The sequence below is a fragment of the Mirounga angustirostris genome, unplaced genomic scaffold (genome assembly GCF_029215605.1).
Source record: "Mirounga angustirostris isolate CCGP_5_RB_7025 unplaced genomic scaffold, mMirAng1.0.hap1 SCAF_4, whole genome shotgun sequence".
Classification (NCBI taxonomy): domain Eukaryota; kingdom Metazoa; phylum Chordata; class Mammalia; order Carnivora; family Phocidae; genus Mirounga; species Mirounga angustirostris.
The window spans coordinates 187,895,899-187,907,868 of record NW_026991712.1 but is presented as its reverse complement, the minus strand read 5'-3'; positions in this window follow the sequence as shown (position 1 = coordinate 187,907,868).

Sequence of the window (11,970 nt, the reverse complement as noted above, 5' to 3'; positions counted from 1 at the left end):
GAGGTCGTCCTCCCGTGGGGGCCCCAGGCTGCGCACGCTGTCCTGGAGCCTTTCTCCCACTGTGCTGGAGGGTGAGCGCCTTTGGGGAGAACAAGCCACGAGAATCAACGGCGTAGAAACTCGGCCCTGCTTAGGAGAACCTGCAAACTGACAGGAGCAACACTCCTGGTTTGAAACTCCGGTTCTACGGAACTCAAGAATCAAGAACGAATAAACCCTGAAGGTGTGGGGTTTTCCAGCGGTGAAGAGGCGGGAGGGAATGCTCTGGATGGGAAGCAGCCCAGAGAGTGAGATGGATCACGCGTCCACACCGACACCAGCCGGCCCGAGCTCAGGCCAGAAAGCGCGCTGCTGGGGGTGGGGGGGGCCCTGTCCCGCCCCGCGCCCCTCGCTGCCCCCACAGGCTTGGCTGTGTGCAGAGCTTCGTCAGCAGGGCTGGGCTGCTGGGGAGCGGTCATTTCCGCGGCCCAGGCCCCCAGCATGCACGGATCAGGGACAGGTCAGCATCTCCGATGCAGACAGCCACTTCTCTGTTTCCATAGGGTAAAGCACTTTAACGCTTTAAGGTTAAAAAACCATATATATATCACCCACATTTTTAATGTAATTGATGCGTCTTCAAGCAGTATTAATGGATCTATTCCAATGATATTAACTTTTTTTGGTAATGTAACCTTGGGAAAATGTGTTATTTTTTTAGCTGTGTTTTGGCGGGAAATTTTGTTTTTGTAACATAATAAAGCGCACGTTCTGAAGGCTGTCTCTGAGTAACTCAGACGAGGAAGATAACGTGTGCGCGCAGGGAGCTCCCAACAGGTAGGGGGACCTACAGCCTCCATGCCGGGCTCGAGCAGCCCCACTGGGCTTCTCCCGTGTTTTCAGCGGGGTGAGGCTGTGGGCACCGCAGAGCCGCGAGCTCAGGGCTGCCTGGGGTCACAAGAGCGAAAGCTGCCTGACCTCACAGGCCTTACTGTGGCCTCGGCCTCCGGAACCCTCATCCAAGGGGGGGCCGGAGGTCTCGACTTCAGAAAGGTTACACAGGACACGGGTAGACCACGAATACCCTCCCAGCTGCCTGGAGGCGAACACGTTCACGTTTCTCTGCAAAACTTAGAGCACAGAAGACAGCAGAGAGCTTACGGCCGCTCAACTCAGGCTGGAGGCCACGTGAGCTTCCGTTCTTCCAGTTCTCGGCTTTCTGGATTTCCGGGCTGTAGGACACAGGGGCCCTGCCCCAGCAAAACAGGCCTCGCGGTGCAGCGTCAGGGCGATCAGAGTCTATGTCTCAAGGCTGGTGGACACCACGGTTTGGTCACTGGAATTACACCACATGACTCGCTGCAGAGTGTCCACCCAGCGGTCAGGAACAGCGACAAGACTGCCATTTGTGACGGCACGGACTCTGAGTGGGGTGCTGCGAACCCAGCAGGAGCTCCCATTCCTATGACGTGGCAGGGTCACGCAGCTCCAAGTGGCCGAGCCAGGGCAGGAACCCCGGGGAGTGGCTTGAGTCTATGTGGCCTCTACAAATGACCAAATATGGTCTAATATTCTTAGATCACCAAAACGTAAATGCCGAGTTAGGAAATGTTTGCAGAAAAATCTCAGATCTCAAAGGACACTCCAGCTTGAGAAGCACAGTGGCCCCCTTTGTAGTTAAGCCTTCCTGTCTCCGAATGGCCAAGAGATCAGTCCCCAGGTGAGGTGGCACTCTGGGAGAAGCACTATCCGTGTTCTTCGGAAACAGTCCCGGGAGTACTTCCAGAACTTCTTTCCCATAAGTAATGGTCAGCCCACAGTTTCTGAATAGAAACGTTATGTCTTAAGAGCCATAGGTCCGTGGCGGCTCACCCTAGGGATCTCAAAATGGCTTTTTATATGTTTAGAAATTAGTGCCCATTCTATCATTTCCAGGAAACTGAGGGGCAAGGGGGTGGGGAACATGCCCAGCTTACTCAGTGGGGCAAACGTTACCCTGATACCAAAACCATATAAAGACACCATAAAAAAGCTATAGACAAACCTCTCTCATAAACACAGATAGAAACATTCTTTTTTTTTTTTTTTTAAGATTATTTATTTATTTATTTGACAGAGAGACACAGCGAGAGAGGGACCACAAGCAGGGGGATCGGGAGAGGGAGAAGCAGGCTTCCCGCCGAGCAGGGAGCCCGATGCGGGGCTCGATCCCAGGACTCTGAGACCGTGACCTGAGCCGAAGGCAGATGCTTAACGACTGAGCCACCCAGGCGCCCCCAGATAGAAACATTCTTAACAGGAACTTAGCAAATGGAACTCAACACTATATTAAAAAGGGTAATACAGCACGATCAAGTGGGCTTCTCTCAGGAATGCAAGGCTGGCTGGATATTAGAGGATCAATCATTCATCGTCTCAACTGATGCAGAAAATGCATTTGATAAAATTCAACATCCACTCATCATAAAAACTCTCAGCGAAGTAGGAACAGAAAGCAAATTTCCCAACCTGACAGGACTCAGAACTGGCACCGTACTCGTGGTAAAAGACGAAGGCCCCCACCCTAAGACTGGACACAACACAAGGCTCTTCTCCGTCCTATTCCACATCATAGGACAGGCCCCTGCCAGTACAATCAGACAAGAAAAAGAAAAACACACCAGCTAGAAAGAAAAGAAGAAAATCATCTCTACAGAGAATCGACAACAAAGCTAATGAATGGAACACGGGAGTTTAGCAAGGTCATGGAATACAATTTTTTGTGCAAAAATCAATCGTATTTTTATACACTAGCAATGAAACAATGGAAATAGAAAATTAAAAAACCGTTAACCTTAAAACTAAAACTGCCAGTTATTTTACCAGCAAAGGATGGGTTTTGGGGGAACAGCAGAGAACTGCCATCTGGGACAAGCAGGTGATGGGGAAACCACAGGCGGGTCTGGAGAACAGAGGAGAAGTACACTTTATAAAGGAACAGAGAGCTGGGAGGGCTGTGGTAAAGGAAAGGTCCGCTGAAGCAAACTGGGAGCTCAGAGTGTTAGGGGCTTCTCACTGTCTGCACTGTGACAGACTCTCACCGGCTGGGCTTCCGGGGAGGGGGCGAGGAGACCCTCCTTCCTCCCGTCCACGTGCAAGGTGCACTCTTGGGCAAGAGCAGTAGGGTGTGGGACTCCATTTCAGTGGGGTTTCCCTTTATGAATCTCCACAAAAGTAACAGTTACAATAGCACCAAAAACATCTGACAAAACACAAGATCTAGACACTGACGAGTACAGAACAATAATGAAGGAAATCAAGGAAGACGGCAACAAATGCACAGATGGGCTGTGGCCCTACCGTGAGGGTGTCGGTTCTCCCCACGCCAACCCGCAGACTCAAAGTGATTCCCATCACGGTCCCGGCAGGATGTTTGCTGTAGATGCAGATGAGATTCTGAACGTATATGGAAAGGCAAAGGATCTAGAATAACCCAAACAACGTGGAAACAAGTTGGAGGACTCGCGCTACCTCATTGCACCTTACTAGACGCCCCAGGAATCAAGATGCGGCATTGCTGAAAGGGTAGGGAACCGATCAGAGCAATGGGAGATGGATTTCTGACTGGGTCACCTCAACAGCATCCCAATGTTTGCCCTCAAGGCAAACGACTGGCCACTGGATTTAACTTACCGCTGGCCTCTGAGGAAGCCAGAATGCCGCGTACCCAACACTAGTAAGACTGTCGGAGTAACGATCTGCTGGGCTCCTTCCGCAGCTGAGGGCAGTTACCCTTGGGTTTGAACTGGCAGGGGGCCCGAGGGGGTCCTGGGGACAGGGTACATTCCGGGGGTTGGCCACACATGTTGTTCAGTTTGCAAAAATGTGTGGAGCTCAGGCACTTGTCCGTGTATGGGTCACGCACGAATGTGTTTATTCTACGTACGTTATGCTTCAGTTATAAGGGTGCAAACTCTCCTAAGTCAAGAAGGGAGGTACCAGGAAGACAGCATCATATATAATCTAAAACTACAATTTGGCAGCTTTCCAAAAACATGCAAATTTTAAACACTCACGAACGTGCTTGGGTGATCAAGAGGAGACTATTATCGCACACCATTCAGCTGAACATTTTCAGAATGGTCTATGTGCCTTAAGCCGGGATTAAACCTTAACATGGTCATTAGGAACAGATTTCAGAGTAGTTACGGCTTCGGGAGAGAGAGTCACGGGTGGACAGGAGCCGTCAGCCCGACAGCAAACCTGGCAGCCAGCCCCATGACAGTACACACTGGGAGGGGACCAGCCCTGCTCCCCCGTGGCTGGCGGGGCTGCACCTGAACCACCAGTTAGGCCGCTGCCATCATGCCAGGCGGCTCTGGAGGCGAGCCCCGAATGCTGCCGGCTCACAGTGTTACCCTCGGCGGCCGGACACAGCTCCCCGAAAAGAGCTCAGGTCCCACTCAGCTGCGCAACTTAGGGAGCTGGGCCTGAGGAACTCAGCAGGTCTCGAAGGCTCTACGTTCAGAACACCCCAGATCCAACTATGCTGCCACTCTGGTCCAGGCCTGAACTGCTGTGATGCCCCCGCCCCGCCCCTGGGTCTCCCTGCCTCCTTCTGCCCCTGGCCCCACTAGGGTGGGGTCTTCCAAATCAGTGCAAGGACCCGCTGGGGCAATGCTTGCAAGACTCCAGCCTTCCACGCACGGTGCCCCGGGGGCTCCCCAAGGCACTGTGAACACAACCCGAAGCGTGTGGGCCCACCAGTCTGACCTTCACCACAAGCTCGTTGCACTCGCTGCTGTTCCTAACAAGCCGCACAGGGCCTCCTTCGGGGCCTTAGGACGGGCTTGGCTTCCTCTCTGTCCAGGGTGCACCTCCTCGGGATGCCTGCGCGGCGGGCTCACCCATTCCGGTCCCTGCCCACGAGCCCGCTCTGCGGAGCCTCTCCGCCCTCCCGCTCCCTCCCCAGCTTGACTTCCGTCGCGGAGCCCAGTGCCGCCGGCGTCGCGTGGCATCTCCCTGTCGGTCTCTCCGCCAAATCCAGCAGCACAGGGCGAGCGAGGACTCTGCAGCCCCGGGGGCCGAGTCTCCAGCCCCTGCGCAGTGCCCGCCCCGGCGGGCGGTAAGTGAACGTCGTGGGCAGCCTGCAAATCCACGGGCGCTCGTGGGCCACCGTGCGGGCATCCGCATCCCGGCCGGCCACACCCGCTCTGCCGGCCCGCTCCAGGTCACGAAGCCCAGCAACCGAGAGCGGGCAGCGGGCGCCGGCGTGCGCCCCACGCTCCCCAGCCCCGGGACAGCCCGGGGCCGGGGGCTCTGGCGACAGCGCCGGCCCGCTGAGAAGGGACGGATGGCGCTGCCATTTGGAGAGCGGGGACACGGCAGGGTGGCGAGCAGACACATTCGGGGCCCTGGTGTTGCGGGGCTGACGGCGCTGGAGGCGGGAGCAGACGCGCGAGGCCAGCGGGGAGGACAGGGTCCCAGGCCGGAGGCGCCCCAGGGTTCGAGTGCAGCCTGAGGGCCACACCGGGAGTGCCCCTGCCGCCGCCCCGCGCTTTAAAGCTCCGTGCCCCCGCACGGACCCGGGACCGAAAGCGCGGGGGCGGTAGGGCGCCTGGTCCTGCCAGGGGCGTGGTTCTGGGCGCGGGGCGGGACCGGTGCGCCCCTGAGGGGCGGGGCTCCACTGAGGGGCGGGGTCTGGGCGGGGCCTCGGGGTGTGGTCGGAGCGGGGCGGGGCCGGAGCGCTTCTGAGAAGGCCCTGGTTCTGGGTGAGGGGTGGGGCCTCGGCGGGGCTGGGGGCTGGGCTCCGGGTGAGGGGCGGGACTCTGGGCGCGGGGCGGGACCGGTGCGCCCTTGAGGGGCGGGGCTCCACTGAGGGGCTGGGTCTGGTCGGGGCCTCGGGGTGTGGTCGGAGCGGGGCGGGGCCGGAGCGCTTCTGAGAAGGCCCTGGTTCTGGGTGAGGGGTGGGGCCTCGGCGGGGCTGGGGGCTGGGCTCCGGGTGAGGGGCGGGACTCTGGGCGCGGGGCGGGACCGGTGCGCCCTTGAGGGGCGGGGCTCCACTGAGGGGCGGGGTCTGGGCGGGGCCTCGGGGTGTGGTCGGAGCGGGGCGGGGCCGGAGCGCTTCTGAGAAGGCCCTGGTTCTGGGTGAGGGGTGGGGCCTCGGCGGGGCTGGGGGCTGGGCTCCGGGTGAGGGGCGGGACTCTGGGCGCGGGGCGGGACCGGTGCGCCCGGTGAGGGGCGGGGCTCCACTGAGGGGCGGGGTCTGGGCGGGGCCTCGGGGTGTGGTCGGAGCGGGGCGGGGCCGGAGCGCTTCTGAGAAGGCCCTCGTTCTGGATGAGGGGTGGGGCCTCGGCGGGGCTGGGGGCTGGGCTCCGGGTGAGGGGCGGGACTCTGGGCGCGGGGCGGGGCCGGAGCCCTTTCCCGGAAGGGCGTGGTTCCGGTTTCGGGGCGGGGCCTGGGCGTGGCATGGAATGACGGCCAAAGTCCCCAGGTTCCGGCCGTCCTCACCTTTGGGCGGTTGCTCAGCTTCTATTTGCAGAGCGTCTACCCCTACAGGGTTTCCCTGATCGGCGAGGGGGCTTTTTCACGTATAAATGTCTATCGTTGCAAAAACTGGCTTTGCAGTTAAGCTTTTTAAAAAGTAACAAAAATCATAGGCTTTTGGGGCATCCGAATTTCACCGGGGTTTTATGAACGAGGGCCCTGAAACCGCCAGGGTGCTGGACTCGGGCACCTGCGCGGCCTCGGGTGCGCGCGAGCATCCGCAGGTGTGGCGCCCTGTCTCCTCCGAGCTGAGCAGGGCGCCAGCCTCCACCCCCTCCAAGATACATTTTCTGGTGCTACCCCGCCCTTCTTCAAGCCAACTCTATACATACCCTCCAAATGTGGAGAAAATCGAGTCCTTTTCTATCGAGGTGACAAGACCAGAAAGTTGATTGGTTTGCGTGATGGGGTGAAATGGACTGACTGCCCCAAGATAAGTTCCCTATTTCATACTGACTTCTCTATTGATGGAACTTCACTTTGGATTTCTGGTAACCAAATATAATAGGCTTTTTTTTTTTTAATTTTTAAAAAAGGATTTATTTATTTCAGAGAGAGAGCATGAGCGGGGGGAGGGGCAGAGGGAGAAGCAGACTCCCCGCTGAGCTGGGAGCCCTACAGGGGACTTGATCCTAGGACCCCGAGATCATGACCTGAGCTGAAAGCACACGCTTTTTTTTTTTTTTTTTAAGATTTTATTTATTTATTTGACAGAGAGAGAGACAGCGAGAGAGGGAACACAAGCAGGGGGAGTGGGAGAGGGAGAAGCAGGCTTCCCTCGGAGCAGGGAGCCCTATGCGGGACTCGATCCCAGGACCCTGGGATCATGACCTGAGCCAAAGGCAGATGCTTAACGACTGAGCCACCCAGGGGCCCCTGAAGGCACACGCCTAACTGACTGAACCACCCAGGCATCCCAATAATAGGCTTGTTTTATAATTTCCTATTTAGCTGCAAAAGTAATCTGAAAGCATTTTGGGGTGGTGAATTTATTTTTTTTATATAATTTTCTTGCAAGGGATCATATCATGAATTTCCTTCAGCCAGTAAGAAAAGAAGACCTTCCCACCTCCACTCCTGCCCCGCTGAAAGCTTGTATAATTGGGGTCTTCTTTCTGTGTCATTAAAGATGTCCTGAGATAAGCATTTGAGGGCTAGGAGATCATCAGCAGGGAGCCAGGCTTCTCTCTCTTTTCTTGGTCTTTCTTAGCCAAATGGTTTCATTCTCTAGGTCAACTCCTGGTCTGGAACTTTGGACATTGCTTTAAAGATGGAAAAACTGAAGGTAAGAAGATCACAGCTCGACCCTAAGAAGCCCCTCTCCCCTTAAAGACCTCTCTGGAAACCCAGTGCCTTCTTTTGCGCAGCTGAGGAATGTTGTCTCAGCTGGGTTAATTCCTGCCAGGCATAAAACCCAGATTCTGTTTAAAGAGAAAACCGGATACTGGATAAGCAGCTGTCCAGTTGTGATCTGGTCTTGTTTCTGGATTTTGAACTCAGGATGCCTTCCTGGGTCACAGCTGAGTAACCAGAAAGGTAAAGCAAAATGTCTCAGGATAAAATGTAAGCTCTGCAGGGTCAGAGATGTCACTGCACTGTCCCCAGCACCTAAAACGAGGCTGACATTTCCATTGCCCTTAAATATTTACTGAGTTGAGTATGAAAAGAAGCTAGAGTGCCCTCCGCGTTTGCTGCATTTTTCTTCCAGGTCCTTAAAGCCAGAAATGGTACTTCATTCAGCCACATATTTTTCAAGCATCTGTTAGGCGCCAGGCATGTTTTAGGTGCTCTGGGGCTGGGGAATCGGGTCTGGAGAACCCCTTGCACTTAATATTGCTATCCGAAGGAGTGTCTTCATTTTTTTTTTAATTTAAATTCAGTTAATTAACATAAAGTGTAATATTAATTTCAGAGTGGAGTTCAGTGATTCATCAGTTGCGTGTAACACCCTGTCTCATTATATCACGTGCCCTCCTTAATGCCCATCACCCAGTTACCCCATCCCCCACCCAAGGGGAGGTTCTTATGGGTTGAATTGTGTCTCCCCACAATTCACATGTTGAAGTCCTAACCCCCAATACCTAAGAATGTGACCTTATTAGGAAGTAGGGTCATTGCAGATGGAATTGTTTGAGTTAGGATGAGGTTTACTGGGGTAGGGGGACCCCTCATCCAGTATGACTGGCGTCCTTATACAAAGGGGAAATCTGGACACAGACGCACGCACAGGGAGAATGCCATGCGAAGATGAAGCAGAGGTGGGGATGATGCTTCTACAGTCAAAGGTCACCAGCAAACCACTAGCAGCTAGGGAAGAGGCTGTCACATGTTCTCCCTCACAGTCCTTAGAAGGAAACAGCTCTGCTGACATCTTATCCTGGGCTTCGGGAAGTGTGGGAGAACAACTGTGTGTTGTGTGAGCCCGGCCTACTGTGTTTTGTCTGACATCCCCAGGAAACCAGTACAGTGGAACTCACCCTCGGGGATTCTGGCTGTACCCCCAAAGCTCTTACACTCTCCACGTAGCCATTCCCCACCGTGAGGCGTCCGGGTCCCAAGAATCTGGCCTCTGCTGTTCCCAGAACAGCCAAGCTCACTGCTGCCTCCAGCTGGTGAGCAGCTCTCTGCTAGCAATGCTCTCCTTCCTGATTCTCCGGGGCTGGACTCCTTGGCATCAGCTCTGGGCCCTGACATCACCATGAGAGCCCATCTTCTCCAGCCTGCCCACGGCATCTGCCACTACCTCCCCCTCGGCCCCCATGGATCTCTCTCCTTCAGAGCCCTTACCATGAGCCGAAATGTGTCTGTGTGTCTGCTCCTCAGCTTTTGCATTTCCTCTGCTGCAACGTAAGAAGCGCAAGGACTAGGCTAGCATCTTTCCATCCCAGTGCCCAGAAGAGGGTCAGGCTCACAGGAGATGCTCAAACCACGCAGGGAGCCGACAGGTGCCGATGAGGACCTTAGAACACGCACTGCTGGCATTCAGCCCGTGACAACCCGGAGAGCTCTTCTGGGCCCTTCCCAACCTCTTCTCATGCTGTCACCTCTCCATCTGCTAGAGAAGGAGGAAAGGGCAGAGGAGAACTTTCCTTTAAAGGAAACACCTTTAGGGCGCCTGGGTGGCTCAGCCAGCTGAATGACTGTCTTCAGCTTGGGTCATGGTCTCGGGGTCCTGGGATCGGGCCCCGCATCAGGTTCCCTGCTCAGCGAGGGGCCTGCTTCTCCCTCTCCCTCTGCTGCTCCCCCTATTTGTGCTCTCTCGCTCTCTCTCTGTCAAATAAATAAAAATAAAATCTTAAAAAAAAAATAAAGGAAACACCTTTAAAAAAGTTATTAAATAATAAATAATAAAATCATGGCAAAATAGAAGTAATGCAAAATTGAACATTTATGCATATAGTTCAGTGTCATCGAGGACATTCACGTTGTCATGCACTGTCCATCTCCAGAACGCTTTTCATCTGGCAAGACTGAAGTTCTACCCACTCAACACTAACCCCCCGCTCCCGCTCCCGGCACCCACCCTCACACCTTCTGTCTCTGTGAGTTTGGCTGCTCTAGCTACAGCATATATGTGGAATCACACAGTGTTTGTCCTTTCATGGCTGGCTCATTTCACTTAGCATGATGTCCTCAAGATTCCTCCATGCTTCAGAACATCCTTCCTTTTCAGGGCTGAGTAATATTCCATCTGGTGGCCATACTCTCTCTTATTTATCCATTCACCCTTCAATGGATCATTGGGTTGCTTCTGGCTTTTGGCAATTGTCAGTAATGCTGTTGTGACTATGGGTATGCAAATATCTTCTCTAACTTTTTAATCTGCAACCAGAGTGATTACGATTCTATTTGGAACTCTACATTATCAAGGAGCCAATTGTTTTGTTCATCTCCTCGTTTGATCTCTGGGTTGCAGGCCTCCTGAGAGAAGGGACCCAGCAGATGGGAGTTTCCACCATCTCCCAGCTGGGAGCGTGGAGCCAGGCACGTGGGAGATGCATGGGAGACACCCGTGTTTGTCAGGGCAAAGGAAGGATGAAAGAAAGCCTGCTCAGGCCACACACACCCCTAAGAGGGGCATCCTGTCTGTGGTGATCGTCCGTACAGCTCCCACGACTGCCGACGTTCAGGGCCCGGCACATGGTGCTGTAATGAAGCACCACGGCCTGGGGGCTTAAACAACAGGAATGGATGCTCTCACAGTTTGGGAGGCCAGAAGTTCAAAGTCTTGATGTCAGCAGAGTTGTGCTCCCTGGAAAACCTGTGGGGGAGGCCCCTTTCTCACCTGTCCCTACTTCTGCGGCAATTCCTTGACTAATAGATGCCTTGCTCCAGTCCTCCACCCTCACGAGACCTCTCCCTCCGCGAGTCTGTGTGTCAGTTTCCCCTTTTTATAAGGACACCAGTATATGGATCAGCACCCACCCTAATGACCTCTATAAAGACCCTATTTCCAAATAAGGCCACATGCTGAGGTCCTGGGGTTAAGACTTCAACATACCTTTTGGGGGGGTTGGTTATGATACAACCCACCAGGTTGGGCCTGCATTTCCCCACCCCTTTGTAATGCCGCACCCCAGGTGGTCTGCTTTGGGGGTCAAATGTGAGCGGAAGCGAGGGCCTCACTTCCAGGCCAAAGCACAGCTACCCAGGGGCCCTGAGAGCTGCTTCCTCCTGCATCCGTGACCCAGACCCATATGCTGGTCATGGAGGTGGAGCCTCGTCAGCCTGGGTCCCTGACCGACTACAACTGACAAAAACTCTGTCCTTGACCAAACCTTCCTCAGACCCCTCTGGGCCCTCTTCTCGTCGGGGCCTCCCTCATGGCCTCCCCCTGTCCATCCTTGCCAAGCCCAGATCAGCAAGAATCCTAGGCCGGTTTTCAGAGAGTCCCTGGACCCTTGACATGTGACCGAATTCCTCTTCCACACCCCTAATGGCCAGGCCCTGCGTCTGAGTGCTCAGCCTGCCCTTAGGGAGAATCCCCCCACCCTTGCTGTCCCCTCTTAGCAATTTCCACCCACGACCCCCCTCGCTGCTCCTGGGCTGAAGCCCCACCCGCCCGCCGTATTCAGCGTTGAGTTTCAATCTCTCTCCCCTGTTGCAATCCTGGAATTAAGTCTTCCTTTCTGTTAGAACCGGGGTCAGAGCAATTTTTCTTAAATTCGGCCAGCAGCAGCCCTGCAAGGATAGGACACAAGGTCGAGAAAAGCCTCAGTCCCAGTGCCACGCGGGCTGTGGGGCAGACTCCGTGGTGCCCTTGGGGCCTAGGGCAGTCAGTGTCTGGTGCCTGGCAGACACTCCGTGAAAAACCAAAGGCGCCAAAATGACAGGGAGAAAGGCAAGGGTAGAAGGAATTTGCTGTAGGGCCTCCAGGGGACCCAGATTGCTGACAAGGCGTACGGGTGAAAGCAGGGGTCAGCACGACTTGTTTTTATCAGTCATCCCCTTTGTTCGCATTCTTAA